Below are 20,810 nucleotides of genomic sequence, written 5' to 3' on the forward strand. Positions count from 1 at the left end.
AGGTTATCACTTTATCACAGCACAGTTCAGTGTAGTTGGATCCATGTGTTGGAAAAACCTCAAGAAAATCATAGAAAAACTCTCTATCTTTAATATCTAACACATGAGAGAAGAGACCCCTATAACATCTAACACATGAGAGAAGAGACCCCCTATAACATCTAACATATGAGAGAAGAGACCCCCTATAACATCTAACACAAGAGAGAAGAGACCCCCTATAACATCTAACACATGAGAGAAGAGACCCCCTATAACATCTAACACATGAGAGAAGAGACCCCTATAACATCTAACACATGAGAGAGGAGACCCCCTATAACATCTAACACACGAGAGAAGAGACCCCCTATAACATCTAACACATGAGAGAAGAGACCCCCTATAACATCTAACACAAGAGAGAAGAGACCCCCTATAACATCTAACACATGAGAGAACAGACCCCCTATAACATCTAACACATGAGAGAAGAGACCCCTATAACATCTAACACATGAGAGAGGAGACCCCCTATAACATCTAACACACGAGAGAAGAGACCCCCTATAACATCTAACACAAGAGAGAAGAGACCCCCTATAACATCTAACACATGAGAGAAGAGACCCCCTATAACATCTAACACACGAGAGGAGAGACCCCCTATAACATCTAACACATGAGAGAAGAGACCCCCTATAACATCTAACATATGAGAGAAGAGACCCCCTATAACATCTAACACATGAGAGAAGAGACCCCCTATAACATCTAACATATGAGAGAAGAGACCCCCTATAACATCTAACACACAAGAGAAGAGACCCCCTATAACATCTAACACATGAGAGAAGAGACCCCCTATAACATCTAACATATGAGAGAAGAGACCCCCTATAACATCTAACATATGAGAGAAGAGACCCCCTATAACATCTAACACACGAGAGAAGAGACCCCCTATAACATCTAACACATGAGAGAAGAGACCCCCTATAACATGTAACACAAGAGAGAAGAGACCCCCTATAACATCTAACACAAGAGAGAAGAGACCCCCTATAACATCTAACACATGAGAGAAGAGACCCCCTATAACATCTAACACAAGAGAGAAGAGACCCCCTATAACATCTAACATATGAGAGAAGAGACCCCCTATAACATCTAACACATGAGAAAGGAGACCCCCCTATAACATCTAACACATGAGAGAAGAGACCCCCTATAACATCTAACACATGAGAAAGGAGACCCCCCTATAACATCTAACACACGAGAGGAGAGACCCCCTATAACATCTAACATATGAGAGAAGAGACCCCCTATAACATGTAACACAAGAGAGAAGAGACCCCCTATAACATGTAACACAAGAGAGAAGAGACCCCCTATAACATGTAACACAAGAGAGAAGAGACCCCCTATAACATCTAACACACGAGAGGAGAGACCCCCTATAACATCTAACACAGGAGGGAAGAGACCCCCTATAACATCTAACACACGAGAGAAGAGACCCCCTATAACATCTAACACATGAGAGAAGAGACCCCCTATAACATCTAACACACGAGAGAAGAGACCCCCTATAACATGTAACACAAGAGAGAAGAGACCCCCTATAACATCTAACACACGAGAGAAGAGACCCCCTATAACATGTAACACAAGAGAGAAGAGACCCCCTATAACATCTAACACACGAGAGGAGACCCCCTATAACATCTAACATATGAGAGAAGAGACCCCCTATAACATCTAACACATGAGAGAAGAGACCCCCTATAACATCTAACACATGAGAGAAGAGACCCCCTATAACATCTAACACATGAGAGAAGAGACCCCCTATAACATCTAACACAAGAGAGGAGAGACCCCCTATAACATCTAACACAAGAGAGAAGAGACCCCCTATAACATCTAACACAAGAGAGAAGAGACCCCCTATAACATCTAACACATGAGAAAGGAGACCCCCCTATAACATCTAACACAAGAGAGAAGAGACCCCCTATAACATCTAACACACGAGAGAAGAGACCCCCTATAACATCTAACACACGAGAGGAGAGACCCCCTATAACATGTAACACAAGGGAGAAGAGACCCCCTATAACATCTAACACAAGAGAGAAGAGACCCCCTATAACATCTAACACAAGAGAGAAGAGACCCCCTATAACATCTAACACATGAGAGAAGAGACCCCCTATAACATGTAACACAGGAGGGAAGAGACCCCCTATAACATCTAACACACGAGAGAAGAGACCCCCTATAACATCTAACACACGAGAGAAGAGACCCCCTATAACATCTAACACACGAGAGAAGAGACCCCCTATAACATCTAACACATGAGAGAAGAGACCCCCTATAACATCTAACACAAGAGAGAAGAGACCCCCTATAACATCTAACACACGAGAGAAGAGACCCCCTATAACATCTAACACATGAGAGAAGAGACCCCCTATAACATCTAACACACGAGAGAAGAGACCCCCTATAACATCTAACACATGAGAGAAGAGACCCCCTATAACATCTAACACAAGAGAGAAGAGACCCCCTATAACATCTAACACATGAGAGAAGAGACCCCCTATAACATCTAACACAAGAGAGAAGAGACCCCCTATAACATCTAACACAAGAGAGAAGAGACCCCCTATAACATCTAACACAAGAGAGAAGAGACCCCCTATAACATCTAACACATGAGAGAAGAGACCCCCTATAACATGTAACACAAGAGAGAAGAGACCCCCTATAACATCTAACATATGAGAGAAGAGACCCCCTATAACATCTAACACATGAGAGAAGAGACCCCCTATAACATCTAACACAAGAGAGAAGAGACCCCCTATAACATCTAACACAAGAGAGAAGAGACCCCCTATAACATCTAACATATGAGAGAAGAGACCCCCTATAACATCTAACATATGAGAGAAGAGACCCCCTATAACATCTAACACACGAGAGAAGAGACCCCCTATAACATCTAACACATGAGAGAAGAGACCCCCTATAACATGTAACACAAGAGAGAAGAGACCCCCTATAACATCTAACACAAGAGAGAAGAGACCCCCTATAACATCTAACACATGAGAGAAGAGACCCCCTATAACATCTAACACAAGAGAGAAGAGACCCCCTATAACATCTAACATATGAGAGAAGAGACCCCCTATAACATCTAACACATGAGAAAGGAGACCCCCCTATAACATCTAACACACGAGAGGAGAGACCCCTTATAACATCTAACATATGAGAGAAGAGACCCCCTATAACATGTAACACAAGAGAGAAGAGACCCCCTATAACATGTAACACAAGAGAGAAGAGACCCCCTATAACATGTAACACAAGAGAGAAGAGACCCCCTATAACATCTAACACACGAGAGGAGAGACCCCCTATAACATCTAACACATGAGAGAAGAGACCCCCTATAACATCTAACACACGAGAGAAGAGACCCCCTATAACATCTAACACACGAGAGAAGAGACCCCCTATAACATCTAACACATGAGAGGAGAGACCCCCTATAACATGTAACACAAGAGAGAAGAGACCCCCTATAACATCTAACACACGAGAGAAGAGACCCCCTATAACATGTAACACAAGAGAGAAGAGACCCCCTATAACATCTAACACACGAGAGGAGACCCCCTATAACATCTAACATATGAGAGAAGAGACCCCCTATAACATCTAACATATGAGAGAAGAGACCCCCTATAACATCTAACATATGAGAGAAGAGACCCCCTATAACATCTAACACATGAGAGAAGAGACCCCCTATAACATCTAACACACGAGAGGAGAGACCCCCTATAACATCTAACACATGAGAGAAGAGACCCCCTATAACATCTAACACACGAGAGAAGAGACCCCCTATAACATCTAACACATGAGAGAGGAGACCCCCTATAACATCTAACACACGAGAGGAGAGACCCCCTATAACATCTAACACAGGAGAGAAGAGGCCCCTATAACATCTAACACATGAGAGAAGAGACCCCCTATAACATCTAACACACGAGAGAAGAGACCCCCTATAACATGTAACACATGAGAGAAGAGACCCCCTATAACATCTAACACACGAGAGAAGAGACCCCCTATAACATGTAACACATGAGAGAAGAGACCCCCTATAACATCTAACACACGAGAGGAGAGACCCCCTATAACATCTAACACACGAGAGAAGAGACCCCCTATAACATCTAACACACGAGAGAAGAGACCCCCTATAACATCTAACACATGAGAGAAGAGACCCCCTATAACATCTAACACACGAGAGGAGAGACCCCCTATAACATCTAACACACGAGAGAAGAGACCCCCTATAACATCTAACACATGAGAGAAGAGACCCCCTATAACATCTAACACATGAGAGAAGAGACCCCCTATAACATCTAACACATGAGAGAAGAGACCCCCTATAACATCTAACACATGAGAGAAGAGACCCCCTATAACATCTAACACATGAGAGGAGAGACCCCCTATAACATCTAACACATGAGAGAAGAGACCCCCTATAACATCTAACACACGAGAGAAGAGACCCCCTATAACATGTAACACAAGGGAGAAGAGACCCCCTATAACATCTAACACACGAGAGGAGAGACCCCCTATAACATGTAACACAGGAGGGAAGAGACCCCCCTATAACATCTAACACATGAGAGAAGAGACCCCCTATAACATCTAACACAAGAGAGAAGAGACCCCCTATAACATCTAACACACGAGAGAAGAGACCCCCTATAACATCTAACACACGAGAGGAGAGACCCCCTATAACATGTAACACAAGGGAGAAGAGACCCCCTATAACATCTAACACACGAGAGGAGAGACCCCCTATAACATGTAACACAAGGGAGAAGAGACCCCCTATAACATCTAACACACGAGAGGAGAGACCCCCTATAACATTTAACACATGAGAGAAGAGACCCCCTATAACATCTAACACACGAGAGAAGAGACCCCCTATAACATCTAACACATGAGAGAAGAGACCCCCTATAACATCTAACACAAGAGAGAAGAGACCCCCTATAACATCTGACGTATGAGAGAAGAGACCCCCTATAACATCTAACACAAGAGAGGAGAGACCCCCTATAACATCTAACACATGAGAGAAGAGACCCCCTATAACATCTAACACACGAGAGAAGAGACCCCCTATAACATCTAACATATGAGAGAAGAGACCCCCTATAACATCTAACACAGGAGAGAAGAGACCCCCTATAACATCTAACACACGAGAGGAGAGACCCCCTATAACATGTAACACATGAGAGAAGAGACCCCCTATAACATCTAACACAAGAGAGAAGAGACCCCCTATAACATCTAACACATGAGAGAAGAGACCCCCTATAACATCTAACACACGAGAGGAGACCCCCTATAACATCTAACACACGAGAGAAGAGACCCCCTATAACATGTAACACATGAGAGAAGAGACCCCCTATAACATCTAACACACGAGAGAAGAGACCCCCTATAACATGTAACACATGAGAGAAGAGACCCCCTATAACATCTAACACAAGAGAGAAGAGACCCCCTATAACATCTAACACATGAGAGAAGAGACCCCCTATAACATCTAACACAAGAGAGAAGAGACCCCCTATAACATCTAACACACGAGAGGAGAGACCCCCTATAACATGTAACACATGAGAGAAGAGACCCCCTATAACATCTAACACACGAGAGAAGAGACCCCCTATAACATGTAACACATGAGAGAAGAGACCCCCTATAACATCTAACACAAGAGAGAAGAGACCCCCTATAACATCTAACACATGAGAGAAGAGACCCCCTATAACATCTAACACATGAGAGAAGAGACCCCCTATAACATCTAACACATGAGAGAAGAGACCCCCTATAACATCTAACACACGAGAGGAGAGACCCCCTATAACATCTAACACAGGAGAGAAGAGACCCCCTATAACATCTAACACAAGAGAGAAGAGACCCCCTATAACATCTAACACATGAGAGAAGAGACCCCCTATAACATCTAACACAAGAGAGAAGAGACCCCCTATAACATTTAACACATGAGAGAAGAGACCCCCTATAACATCTAACACACGAGAGAAGAGACCCCCTATAACATCTAACACAAGAGAGGAGAGACCCCCTATAACATCTAACACACGAGAGAAGAGACCCCCTATAACATCTAACACACGAGAGAAGAGACCCCCTATAACATCTAACACAAGAGAGGAGAGACCCCCTATAACATCTAACACAAGAGAGAAGAGACCCCCTATAACATCTAACACACGAGAGAAGAGACCCCCTATAACATCTAACACACGAGAGAAGAGACCCCCTATAACATCTAACACAAGAGAGGAGAGACCCCCTATAACATCTAACACAAGAGAGAAGAGACCCCCTATAACATGTAACACAAGAGAGAAGAGACCCCCTATAACATCTAACACATGAGAGAAGAGACCCCCTATAACATCTAACACATGAGAGAAGAGACCCCCTATAACATCTAACACAAGAGAGAAGAGACCCCCTATAACATCTAACACATGAGAGAAGAGACCCCCTATAACATCTAACACACGAGAGAAGAGACCCCCTATAACATGTAACACAAGAGAGAAGAGACCCCCTATAACATCTAACACACGAGAGGAGACCCCCTATAACATCTAACACAAGAGAGAAGAGACCCCCTATAACATGTAACACAAGGGAGAAGAGACCCCCTATAACATCTAACACACGAGAGGAGAGACCCCCTATAACATCTAACACATGAGAGAAGAGACCCCCTATAACATCTAACACAAGAGAGAAGAGACCCCCTATAACATCTAACACAAGAGAGAAGAGACCCCCTATAACATCTAACACATGAGAGAAGAGACCCCCTATAACATTTAACACATGAGAGAAGAGACCCCCTATAACATCTAACACACGAGAGAAGAGACCCCCTATAACATCTAACACATGAGAGAAGAGACCCCCTATAACATCTAACACATGAGAGAAGAGACCCCCTATAACATCTAACACAAGAGAGAAGAGACCCCCTATAACATCTGACGTATGAGAGAAGAGACCCCCTATAACATCTAACACAAGAGAGGAGAGACCCCCTATAACATCTAACACATGAGAGAAGAGACCCCCTATAACATCTAACACATGAGAGAAGAGACCCCCTATAACATCTAACACATGAGAGAGGAGACCCCCTATACATCTAACACACGAGAGGAGAGACCCCCTATAACATCTAACACAGGAGAGAAGAGGCCCCTATAACATCTAACACAAGAGAGAGGAGACCCCCGATAACATCTAACACATGAGAGAAGAGACCCCCTATAACATCTAACACAGGAGAGAAGAGGCCCCTATAACATCTAACACAAGAGAGAGGAGACCCCCTATAACATCTAACACATGAGAGAAGGAGACCCCCTATAACATCTAACACATGAGAGAGGAGACCCCCTATAACATCTAACACACGAGAGAAGAGACCCCCTATAACATCTAACACAAGAGAGAAGAGACCCCCTATAACATCTAACATATGAGAGAAGAGACCCCCTATAACATCTAACACATGAGAGAAGAGACCCCCTATAACATCTAACATATGAGAGAAGAGACCCCCTATAACATCTAACACACAAGAGAAGAGACCCCCTATAACATCTAACACATGAGAGAAGAGACCCCCTATAACATCTAACATATGAGAGAAGAGACCCCCTATAACATCTAACATATGAGAGAAGAGACCCCCTATAACATCTAACACACGAGAGAAGAGACCCCCTATAACATCTAACACATGAGAGAAGAGACCCCCTATAACATGTAACACAAGAGAGAAGAGACCCCCTATAACATCTAACACAAGAGAGAAGAGACCCCCTATAACATCTAACACATGAGAGAAGAGACCCCCTATAACATCTAACACAAGAGAGAAGAGACCCCCTATAACATCTAACCATATGAGAGAAGAGACCCCCTATAACATCTAACACATGAGAAAGGAGACCCCCCTATAACATCTAACACATGAGAGAAGAGACCCCCTATAACATCTAACACATGAGAAAGGAGACCCCCTATAACATCTAACACACGAGAGGAGAGACCCCCTATAACATCTAACATATGAGAGAAGAGACCCCCTATAACATGTAACACAAGAGAGAAGAGACCCCCTATAACATGTAACACAAGAGAGAAGAGACCCCCTATAACATGTAACACAAGAGAGAAGAGACCCCCTATAACATCTAACACACGAGAGGAGAGACCCCCTATAACATCTAACACATGAGAGAAGAGACCCCCTATAACATCTAACACAAGAGAGAAGAGACCCCCTATAACATCTAACACACGAGAGGAGAGACCCCCTATAACATCTAACACAGGAGGGAAGAGACCCCCTATAACATCTAACACACGAGAGAAGAGACCCCCTATAACATCTAACACATGAGAGAAGAGACCCCCTATAACATCTAACACACGAGAGAAGAGACCCCCTATAACATGTAACACAAGAGAGAAGAGACCCCCTATAACATCTAACACACGAGAGAAGAGACCCCCTATAACATGTAACACAAGAGAGAAGAGACCCCCTATAACATCTAACACACGAGAGGAGACCCCCTATAACATCTAACACATGAGAGAGAGACCCCCTATAACATTTAACACATGAGAGAAGAGACCCCCTATAACATCTAACACACGAGAGAAGAGACCCCCTATAACATCTAACACATGAGAGAAGAGACCCCCTATAACATCTAACACAAGAGAGAAGAGACCCCCTATAACATCTGACGTATGAGAGAAGAGACCCCCTATAACATCTAACACAAGAGAGGAGAGACCCCCTATAACATCTAACACATGAGAGAAGAGACCCCCTATAACATCTAACACACGAGAGAAGAGACCCCCTATAACATCTAACATATGAGAGAAGAGACCCCCTATAACATCTAACACAGGAGAGAAGAGACCCCCTATAACATCTAACACACGAGAGGAGAGACCCCCTATAACATGTAACACATGAGAGAAGAGACCCCCTATAACATCTAACACAAGAGAGAAGAGACCCCCTATAACATCTAACACATGAGAGAAGAGACCCCCTATAACATCTAACACACGAGAGGAGACCCCCTATAACATCTAACACACGAGAGAAGAGACCCCCTATAACATGTAACACATGAGAGAAGAGACCCCCTATAACATCTAACACACGAGAGAGAAGAGACCCCCTATAACATGTAACACATGAGAGAAGAGACCCCCTATAACATCTAACACAAGAGAGAAGAGACCCCCTATAACATCTAACACATGAGAGAAGAGACCCCCTATAACATCTAACACAAGAGAGAAGAGACCCCCTATAACATCTAACACACGAGAGGAGAGACCCCCTATAACATGTAACACATGAGAGAAGAGACCCCTATAACATCTAACACACGAGAGAAGAGACCCCCTATAACATGTAACACATGAGAGAAGAGACCCCCTATAACATCTAACACAAGAGAGAAGAGACCCCCTATAACATCTAACACATGAGAGAAGAGACCCCCTATAACATCTAACACATGAGAGAAGAGACCCCCTATAACATCTAACACATGAGAGAAGAGACCCCCTATAACATCTAACACACGAGAGGAGAGACCCCCTATAACATCTAACACAGGAGAGAAGAGACCCCTATAACATCTAACACAAGAGAGAAGAGACCCCCTATAACATCTAACACATGAGAGAAGAGACCCCCTATAACATCTAACACAAGAGAGAAGAGACCCCCTATAACATTTAACACATGAGAGAAGAGACCCCCTATAACATCTAACACACGAGAGAGAGAGACCCCCTATAACATCTAACACAAGAGAGGAGAGACCCCCTATAACATCTAACACACGAGAGAAGAGACCCCCTATAACATCTAACACACGAGAGAAGAGACCCCCTATAACATCTAACACAAGAGAGGAGAGACCCCCTATAACATCTAACACAAGAGAGAAGAGACCCCCTATAACATCTAACACACGAGAGAAGAGACCCCCTATAACATCTAACACACGAGAGAAGAGACCCCCTATAACATCTAACACAAGAGAGGAGAGACCCCCTATAACATCTAACACAAGAGAGAAGAGACCCCCTATAACATGTAACACAAGAGAGAAGAGACCCCCTATAACATCTAACACATGAGAGAAGAGACCCCCTATAACATCTAACACATGAGAGAAGAGACCCCTATAACATCTAACACAAGAGAGAAGAGACCCCCTATAACATCTAACACATGAGAGAAGAGACCCCCTATAACATCTAACACACGAGAGAAGAGACCCCCTATAACATGTAACACAAGAGAGAAGAGACCCCCTATAACATCTAACACACGAGAGGAGACCCCCTATAACATCTAACACAAGAGAGAAGAGACCCCTATAACATGTAACACAAGGGAGAAGAGACCCCCTATAACATCTAACACACGAGAGGAGAGACCCCCTATAACATCTAACACATGAGAGAAGAGACCCCCTATAACATCTAACACAAGAGAGAAGAGACCCCCTATAACATCTAACACAAGAGAGAAGAGACCCCCTATAACATCTAACACATGAGAGAAGAGACCCCCTATAACATTTAACACATGAGAGAAGAGACCCCCTATAACATCTAACACACGAGAGAAGAGACCCCCTATAACATCTAACACATGAGAGAAGAGACCCCCTATAACATCTAACACATGAGAGAAGAGACCCCCTATAACATCTAACACAAGAGAGAAGAGACCCCCTATAACATCTGACGTATGAGAGAAGAGACCCCCTATAACATCTAACACAAGAGAGGAGAGACCCCCTATAACATCTAACACATGAGAGAAGAGACCCCCTATAACATCTAACACATGAGAGAAGAGACCCCCTATAACATCTAACACATGAGAGAGAGACCCCCTATAACATCTAACACACGAGAGGAGAGACCCCCTATAACATCTAACACAGGAGAGAAGAGGCCCCTATAACATCTAACACATGAGAGAAGAGACCCCCTATAACATCTAACACATGAGAGAAGAGACCCCCTATAACATCTAACACAGGAGAGAAGAGGCCCCTATAACATCTAACACAAGAGAGAAGAGACCCCCTATAACATCTAACACATGAGAGAGGAGACCCCCTATAACATCTAACACATGAGAGAGAGACCCCCTATAACATCTAACACACGAGAGAAGAGACCCCCTATAACATCTAACACAAGAGAGAAGAGACCCCCTATAACATCTAACATATGAGAGAAGAGACCCCCTATAACATCTAACACATGAGAGAAGAGACCCCCTATAACATCTAACATATGAGAGAAGAGACCCCCTATAACATCTAACACACAGAGAGAAGAGACCCCCTATAACATCTAACACATGAGAGAAGAGACCCCCTATAACATCTAACATATGAGAGAAGAGACCCCCTATAACATCTAACATATGAGAGAAGAGACCCCCTATAACATCTAACACACGAGAGAAGAGACCCCCTATAACATCTAACACATGAGAGAAGAGACCCCCTATAACATGTAACACAAGAGAGAAGAGACCCCCTATAACATCTAACACAAGAGAGAAGAGACCCCCTATAACATCTAACACATGAGAGAAGAGACCCCCTATAACATCTAACACAAGAGAGAAGAGACCCCCTATAACATCTAACATATGAGAGAAGAGACCCCCTATAACATCTAACACATGAGAAAGGAGACCCCCCTATAACATCTAACACATGAGAGAAGAGACCCCCTATAACATCTAACACATGAGAAAGGAGACCCCCTATAACATCTAACACACGAGAGGAGAGACCCCCTATAACATCTAACATATGAGAGAAGAGACCCCCTATAACATGTAACACAAGAGAGAAGAGACCCCCTATAACATGCTAACACAAGAGAGAAGAGACCCCCTATAACATGTAACACAAGAGAGAAGAGACCCCCTATAACATCTAACACACGAGAGGAGAGACCCCCTATAACATCTAACACATGAGAGAAGAGACCCCCTATAACATCTAACACAAGAGAGAAGAGACCCCCTATAACATCTAACACACGAGAGGAGAGACCCCCTATAACATCTAACACTGGAGGAAGAGACCCCCTATAACATCTAACACACGAGAGAAGAGACCCCCTATAACATCTAACACATGAGAGAAGAGACCCCCTATAACATCTAACACACGAGAGAAGAGACCCCCTATAACATGTAACACAAGAGAGAAGAGACCCCCTATAACATCTAACACACGAGAGAAGAGACCCCCTATAACATGTAACACAAGAGAGAAGAGACCCCCTATAACATCTAACACACGAGAGGAGACCCCCTATAACATCTAACACATGAGAGAAGAGACCCCCTATAACATCTAACATATGAGAGAAGAGACCCCCTATAACATCTAACACATGAGAGAAGAGACCCCCTATAACATCTAACACATGAGAGAAGAGACCCCCTATAACATCTAACATATGAGAGAAGAGACCCCCTATAACATCTAACATATGAGAGAAGAGACCCCCTATAACATCTAACACAAGAGAGAAGAGACCCCCTATAACATCTAACATATGAGAGAAGAGACCCCCTATAACATCTAACACATGAGAGAAGAGACCCCCTATAACATCTAACACATGAGAGAAGAGACCCCCTATAACATCTAACACAAGAGAGAAGAGACCCCCTATAACATCTAACACAAGAGAGAAGAGACCCCCTATAACATCTAACACACGAGAGAAGAGACCCCCTATAACATCTAACACACGAGAGAAGAGACCCCCTATAACATCTAACACACGAGAGGAGAGACCCCCTATAACATGTAACACAAGGGAGAAGAGACCCCCTATAACATCTAACACACGAGAGGAGAGACCCCCTATAACATCTAACACAAGAGAGAAGAGACCCCCTATAACATCTAACACAAGAGAGAAGAGACCCCCTATAACATCTAACACATGAGAGAAGAGACCCCCTATAACATGTAACACAGGAGGAAGAGACCCCCTATAACATCTAACACACGAGAGAAGAGACCCCCTATAACATCTAACACACGAGAGAAGAGACCCCCTATAACATCTAACACATGAGAGAAGAGACCCCCTATAACATCTAACACACGAGAGAAGAGACCCCCTATAACATCTAACACATGAGAGAAGAGACCCCCTATAACATCTAACACAAGAGAGAAGAGACCCCCTATAACATCTAACACATGAGAGAAGAGACCCCCTATAACATCTAACACAAGAGAGAAGAGACCCCCTATAACATCTAACACAAGAGAGAAGAGACCCCCTATAACATCTAACACATGAGAGAAGAGACCCCCTATAACATGTAACACAAGAGAGAAGAGACCCCCTATAACATCTAACACATGAGAGAAGAGACCCCCTATAACATCTAACACATGAGAGAAGAGACCCCCTATAACATCTAACACAAGAGAGAAGAGACCCCTATAACATCTAACACAAGAGAGAAGAGACCCCCTATAACATCTAACATATGAGAGAAGAGACCCCCTATAACATCTAACATATGAGAGAAGAGACCCCCTATAACATCTAACACACGAGAGAAGAGACCCCCTATAACATCTAACACATGAGAGAAGAGACCCCCTATAACATCTAACACAAGAGAGAAGAGACCCCCTATAACATCTAACACATGAGAGAAGAGACCCCCTATAACATCTAACACATGAGAGAAGAGACCCCCTATAACATCTAACACAAGAGAGAAGAGACCCCCTATAACATCTAACATATGAGAGAAGAGACCCCCTATAACATCTAACACATGAGAAAGGAGACCCCCTATAACATCTAACACACGAGAGGAGAGACCCCCTATAACATCTAACATATGAGAGAAGAGACCCCCTATAACATGTAACACAAGAGAGAAGAGACCCCTATAACATGTAACACAAGAGAGAAGAGACCCCCTATAACATGTAACACAAGAGAGAAGAGACCCCCTATAACATCTAACACACGAGAGGAGAGACCCCTATAACATCTAACACATGAGAGAAGAGACCCCCTATAACATCTAACACACGAGAGAAGAGACCCCCTATAACATCTAACACACGAGAGAAGAGACCCCCTATAACATCTAACACATGAGAGGAGAGACCCCCTATAACATGTAACACAAGAGAGAAGAGACCCCCTATAACATCTAACACACGAGAGAAGAGACCCCCTATAACATGTAACACAGAGAGAAGAGACCCCCTATAACATGTAACACACGAGAGGAGACCCCCTATAACATCTAACATATGAGAGAAGAGACCCCCTATAACATCTAACACATGAGAGAAGAGACCCCCTATAACATCTAACACATGAGAGAAGAGACCCCCTATAACATCTAACACATGAGAGAAGAGACCCCCTATAACATCTAACACACGAGAGAAGAGACCCCCTATAACATGTAACACACGAGGAGAAGAGACCCCCTATAACATCTAACACACGAGAGAAGAGACCCCCTATAACATCTAACACACGAGAGAAGAGACCCCCTATAACATGTAACACATGAGAGAAGAGACCCCCTATAACATCTAACACATGAGAGAAGAGACCCCCTATAACATCTAACACATGAGAGAAGAGACCCCCTATAACATCTAACACAAGAGAGAAGAGACCCCCTATAACATCTAACACATGAGAGAAGAGACCCCCTATAACATCTAACACACGAGAGAAGAGACCCCCTATAACATGTAACACAAGGAGAGAAGAGACCCCCTATAACATCTAACACACGAGAGGAGAGACCCCCTATAACATCTAACACATGAGAGAAGAGACCCCCTATAACATCTAACACACGAGAGGAGAGACCCCCTATAACATCTAACACAGGAGAGAAGAGACCCCCTATAACATGTAACACATGAGGGAAGAGACCCCCTATAACATCTAACACATGAGAGAAGAGACCCCCTATAACATCTAACACAAGAGAGAAGAGACCCCCTATAACATCTAACACACGGAGAGAAGAGACCCCCTATAACATCTAACACACGAGAGGAGAGACCCCCTATAACATCTAACACATGAGAGAAGAGACCCCCTATAACATCTAACACACGAGAGGAGAGACCCCCTATAACATTTAACACATGAGAGAAGAGACCCCCTATAACATCTAACACAAGAGAGAAGAGACCCCCTATAACATCTAACACATGAGAGAAGAGACCCCTATAACATCTAACACAAGAGAGAAGAGACCCCCTATAACATCTAACGTATGAGAGAAGAGACCCCCTATAACATCTAACACACGAGAGAAGAGACCCCCTATAACATGTAACACATGAGAGGAGAGACCCCCTATAACATCTAACACATGAGAGAAGAGACCCCCTATAACATCTAACACACGAGAGAAGAGACCCCCTATAACATCTAACACATGAGAGAAGAGACCCCCTATAACATCTAACACAGGAGAGAAGAGACCCCCTATAACATCTAACACAAGAGAGAAGAGACCCCCTATAACATCTAACACATGAGAGAAGAGACCCCCTATAACATCTAACACACGAGAGGAGAGACCCCCTATAACATGTAACACATGAGAGAAGAGACCCCCTATAACATCTAACACACGAGAGAAGAGACCCCCTATAACATCTAACACATGAGAGAAGAGACCCCCTATAACATCTAACACATGAGAGAAGAGACCCCCTATAACATCTAACACAAGAGAGAAGAGACCCCCTATAACATCTAACACACGAGAGGAGAGGACCCCCTATAACATCTAACACATGAGAGAAGAGACCCCCTATAACATCTAACACATGAGAGAAGAGACCCCCTATAACATCTAACACATGAGAGAAGAGACCCCCTATAACATCTAACACATGAGAGAAGAGACCCCCTATAACATCTAACACATGAGAGAAGAGACCCCCTATAACATCTAACACAGGAGAGAAGAGACCCCCTATAACATCTAACACAGAGAGAAGAGACCCCCTATAACATCTAACACACGAGAGGAGAGACCCCCTATAACATCTAACACATGAGAGAAGAGACCCCCTATAACATCTAACACAAGAGAGAAGAGACCCCCTATAACATCTAACACATGAGAGAAGAGACCCCCTATAACATCTAACACATGAGAGGAAGAGACCCCCTATAACATCTAACACATGAGAGAAGAGACCCCCTATAACATCTAACACAAGAGAGAAGAGACCCCCTATAACATCTAACACACGAGAGGAGAGACCCCCTATAACATCTAACACAGGAGAGAAGAGACCCCCTATAACATCTAACACAAGAGAGAAGAGACCCCCTATAACATCTAACACAGGAGAGAAGAGACCCCCTATAACATCTAACACACGAGAGGAGAGACCCCCTATAACATCTAACACACGAGAGAAGAGACCCCCTATAACATCTAACACATGAGAGAAGAGACCCCCTATAACATCTAACACAAGAGAGAAGAGACCCCCTATAACATCTAACACATGAGAAAGGAGACCCCCTATAACATCTAACACATGAGAGAAGAGACCCCCTATAACATCTAACACACGAGAGAGAGACCCCCTATAACATCTAACACACGAGAGAAGAGACCCCCTATAACATCTAACACATGAGAGAAGAGACCCCTATAACATCTAACACAAGAGAGAAGAGACCCCCATAACATCTAACACACGAGAGGAGAGACCCCCTATAACATTTAACACATGAGAGAAGAGACCCCCTATAACATCTAACACACGAGAGAAGAGACCCCCTATAACATCTAACACATGAGAGAAGAGACCCCTATAACATCTAACACATGAGAGAAGAGACCCCCTATAACATCTAACACACGAGAGAAGAGACCCCCTATAACATCTAACACAGGAGAGAAGAGACCCCCTATAACATCTAACACACGAGAGAAGAGACCCCCTATAACATCTAACACACTGAGAGGAGAGACCCCCTATAACATCTAACACATGAGAGAAGAGACCCCCTATAACATCTAACACACGAGAGAAGAGACCCCCTATAACATGTAACACATGAGAGAAGAGACCCCCTATAACATCTAACACAAGAGAGAAGAGACCCCCTATAACATCTAACACATGAGAGAAGAGACCCCCTATAACATCTAACACAAGAGAGAAGAGACCCCCTATAACATCTAACACACGAGAGAAGAGACCCCCTATAACATCTAACACACGAGAGAAGAGACCCCCTATAACATCTAACACACGAGAGGAGAGACCCCCTATAATATCTAACACATGAGAGAAGAGACCCCCTATAACATCTAACACACGAGAGAAGAGACCCCCTATAACATGTAACACATGAGAGAAGAGACCCCCTATAACATCTAACACAAGAGAGAAGAGACCCCCTATAACATCTAACACATGAGAGAAGAGACCCCCTATAACATCTAACACATGAGAGAAGAGACCCCCTATAACATCTAACACAAGAGAGAAGAGACCCCCTATAACATCTAACACAAGGAGAGAAGAGACCCCCTATAACATCTAACACAAGAGAGAAGAGACCCCCTATAACATCTAACACATGAGAGAAGAGACCCCTATAACATCTAACACAAGAGAGAAGAGACCCCTATAACATCTAACACAAGAGAGAAGAGACCCCCTATAACATCTAACACATGAGAGAAGAGACCCCCTATAACATCTAACACATGAGAAAGAGACCCCCTATAACATCTAACACAAGAGAGAAGAGACCCCCTATAACATGTAACACAAGAGAGAAGAGACCCCCTATAACATCTAACACATGAGAGAGAGACCCCCTATAACATCTAACACAAGAGAGAAGAGACCCCCTATAACATCTAACACATGAGAGAAGGAGACCCCCTATAACATCTAACACATGAGAGAAGAGACCCCCTATAACATCTAACACAAGAGAGAAGAGACCCCCTATAACATCTAACACAAGAGAGAAGAGACCCCCTATAACATCTAACACATGAGAGAAGAGACCCCCTATAACATCTAACACAAGAGAGAAGAGACCCCCTATAACATCTAACACATGAGAGAAGAGACCCCCCTATAACATCTAACACATGAGAGAAGAGACCCCCTATAACATCTAACACAAGAGAGGAGAGACCCCCTATAACATCTAACACAAGAGAGAAGAGACCCCCTATAACATCTAACACATGAGAAAGGAGACCCCCTATAACATCTAACACAAGAGAGAAGAGACCCCCTATAACATCTAACACAAGAGAGAAGAGACCCCCTATAACATCTAACACACGAGAGGAGAGACCCCCTATAACATCTAACACATGAGAGAAGAGACCCCCTATAACATCTAACACAAGAGAAAGAGACCCCCTATAACATCTAACACATGAGAGAAGAGACCCCCTATAACATCTAACACATGAGAGAAGAGACCCCCTATAACATCTAACACATGAGAGAAGAGACCCCCTATAACATCTAACACAAGAGAGAAGAGACCCCCTATAACATCTAACACACGAGAGGAGAGACCCCCTATAACATCTAACACAGGAGAGAAGAGACCCCCTATAACATCTAACACAAGAGAGAAGAGACCCCCTATAACATCTAACACATGAGAGAAGAGACCCCCTATAACATCTAACACAGGAGAGGAGAGACCCCCTATAACATCTAACACAAGAGAGAAGAGACCCCCTATAACATCTAACACAAGAGAGAAGAGACCCCCTATAACATCTAACACATGAGAGAAGAGACCCCCTATAACATCTAACACAAGAGAGAAGAGACCCCTATAACATCTAACACATGGAGAAGGAGACCCCTATAACATCTAACACATGAGAGAAGAGACCCCCTATAACATCTAACACACGAGAGGAGAGACCCCCTATAACATCTAACACACGAGAGAAGAGACCCCCTATAACATCTAACACATGAGAGAAGAGACCTCCCTATAACATCTAACACAAGAGAGAAGAGACCCCCATAACATCTAACACACGAGAGAAGAGACCCCCTATAACATTTAACACATGAGAGAAGAGACCCCCTATAACATCTAACACACAAGAGAAGAGACCCCCTATAACATCTAACACATGAGAGAAGAGACCCCCTATAACATCTAACACATGAGAGAAGAGACCCCTATAACATCTAACACACGAGAGAAGAGACCCCCTATAACATCTAACACAGGAGAGAGAGACCCCCTATAACATCTAACACACGAGAGAAGAGACCCCCTATAACATCTAACACACGAGAGGAGAGACCCCCTATAACATCTAACACATGAGAGAAGAGACCCCCTATAACATCTAACACAAGAGAGAAGAGACCCCCTATAACATGTAACACATGAGAGAAGAGACCCCCTATAACATCTAACACATGAGAAAGAGACCCCCTATTAACATCTAACACATGAGAGAAGAGACCCCCTATAACATCTAACACAAGAGAGAAGAGACCCCCTATAACATCTAACACACGAGAGAAGAGACCCCCTATAACATCTAACACACGAGAGAAGAGACCCCCTATAACATCTAACACAAGAGAGGAGAGACCCCCTATAACATCTAACACATGAGAGAAGAGACCCCCTATAACATCTAACACACGAGAGAAGAGACCCCCTATAACATGTAACACATGAGAGAAGAGACCCCCTATAACATCTAACACAAGAGAGAAGAGACCCCCTATAACATCTAACACATGAGAGAAGAGACCCCCTATAACATCTACACATGAGAGAGAGACCCCCTATAACATCTAACACAAGAGAGAAGAGACCCCCTATAACATCTAACACAGGAGAGAAGAGACCCCCTATAACATCTAACACAAGAGAGAAGAGACCCCCTATAACATCTAACACATGAGAGAAGAGACCCCCTATAACATCTAACACAAGAGAGAAGAGACCCCCTATAACATCTAACACAAGAGAGAAGGAGACCCCCTATAACATCTAACACATGAGAGAAGAGACCCCCTATAACATCTAACACATGAGAAAGGAGACCCCCTATAACATCTAACACACGAGAGAAGAGCCCCTATAACATGTAACACAAGAGAGAAGAGACCCCCTATAACATCTAACACATGAGAGAGGAGACCCCCTATAAATCTAACACAATGAGAGAAGAGACCCCCTATAACATCTAACACATGAGAAAGGAGACCCCCTATAACACTAACACATGATAGAAGAGACCCCCTATAACATCTAACACATGAGAAAGGAGACCCCCTATAACATCTAACACATGAGAGAAGAGACCCCCTATAACATCTAACACATGAGAGAAGAGACCCCCTATTACATCTAACACATGAGAGAAGAGACCCCTTATAACATCTAACACAAGAGAGAAGAGGACCCCTATTAACATCTAACACAAGAGAGAAGAGACCCCCTATAACATCTAACACATGAGAGAAGAGACCCCC

The 20,810-nt window shown here is 43.5% G+C and overlaps 1 protein-coding gene across 1 annotated transcript in view; it reads right to left on the reverse strand.

Moving 5' to 3' along the window:
* The window catches only part of LOC144000321 (integrin alpha-M-like), a gene marked incomplete at its 5' end in the record, with an annotated part of 147,868 nt that overhangs the window by 18,250 nt on the left and 108,808 nt on the right, over positions 1-20,810 (reverse strand).

This window comes from Lithobates pipiens, unplaced genomic scaffold (assembly GCF_037356315.1).
Source record: "Lithobates pipiens isolate NorthernLeopardFrog02 unplaced genomic scaffold, aLitPip1_a1.2 Scaffold_22, whole genome shotgun sequence".
Lineage (NCBI taxonomy): Eukaryota > Metazoa > Chordata > Amphibia > Anura > Ranidae > Lithobates > Lithobates pipiens.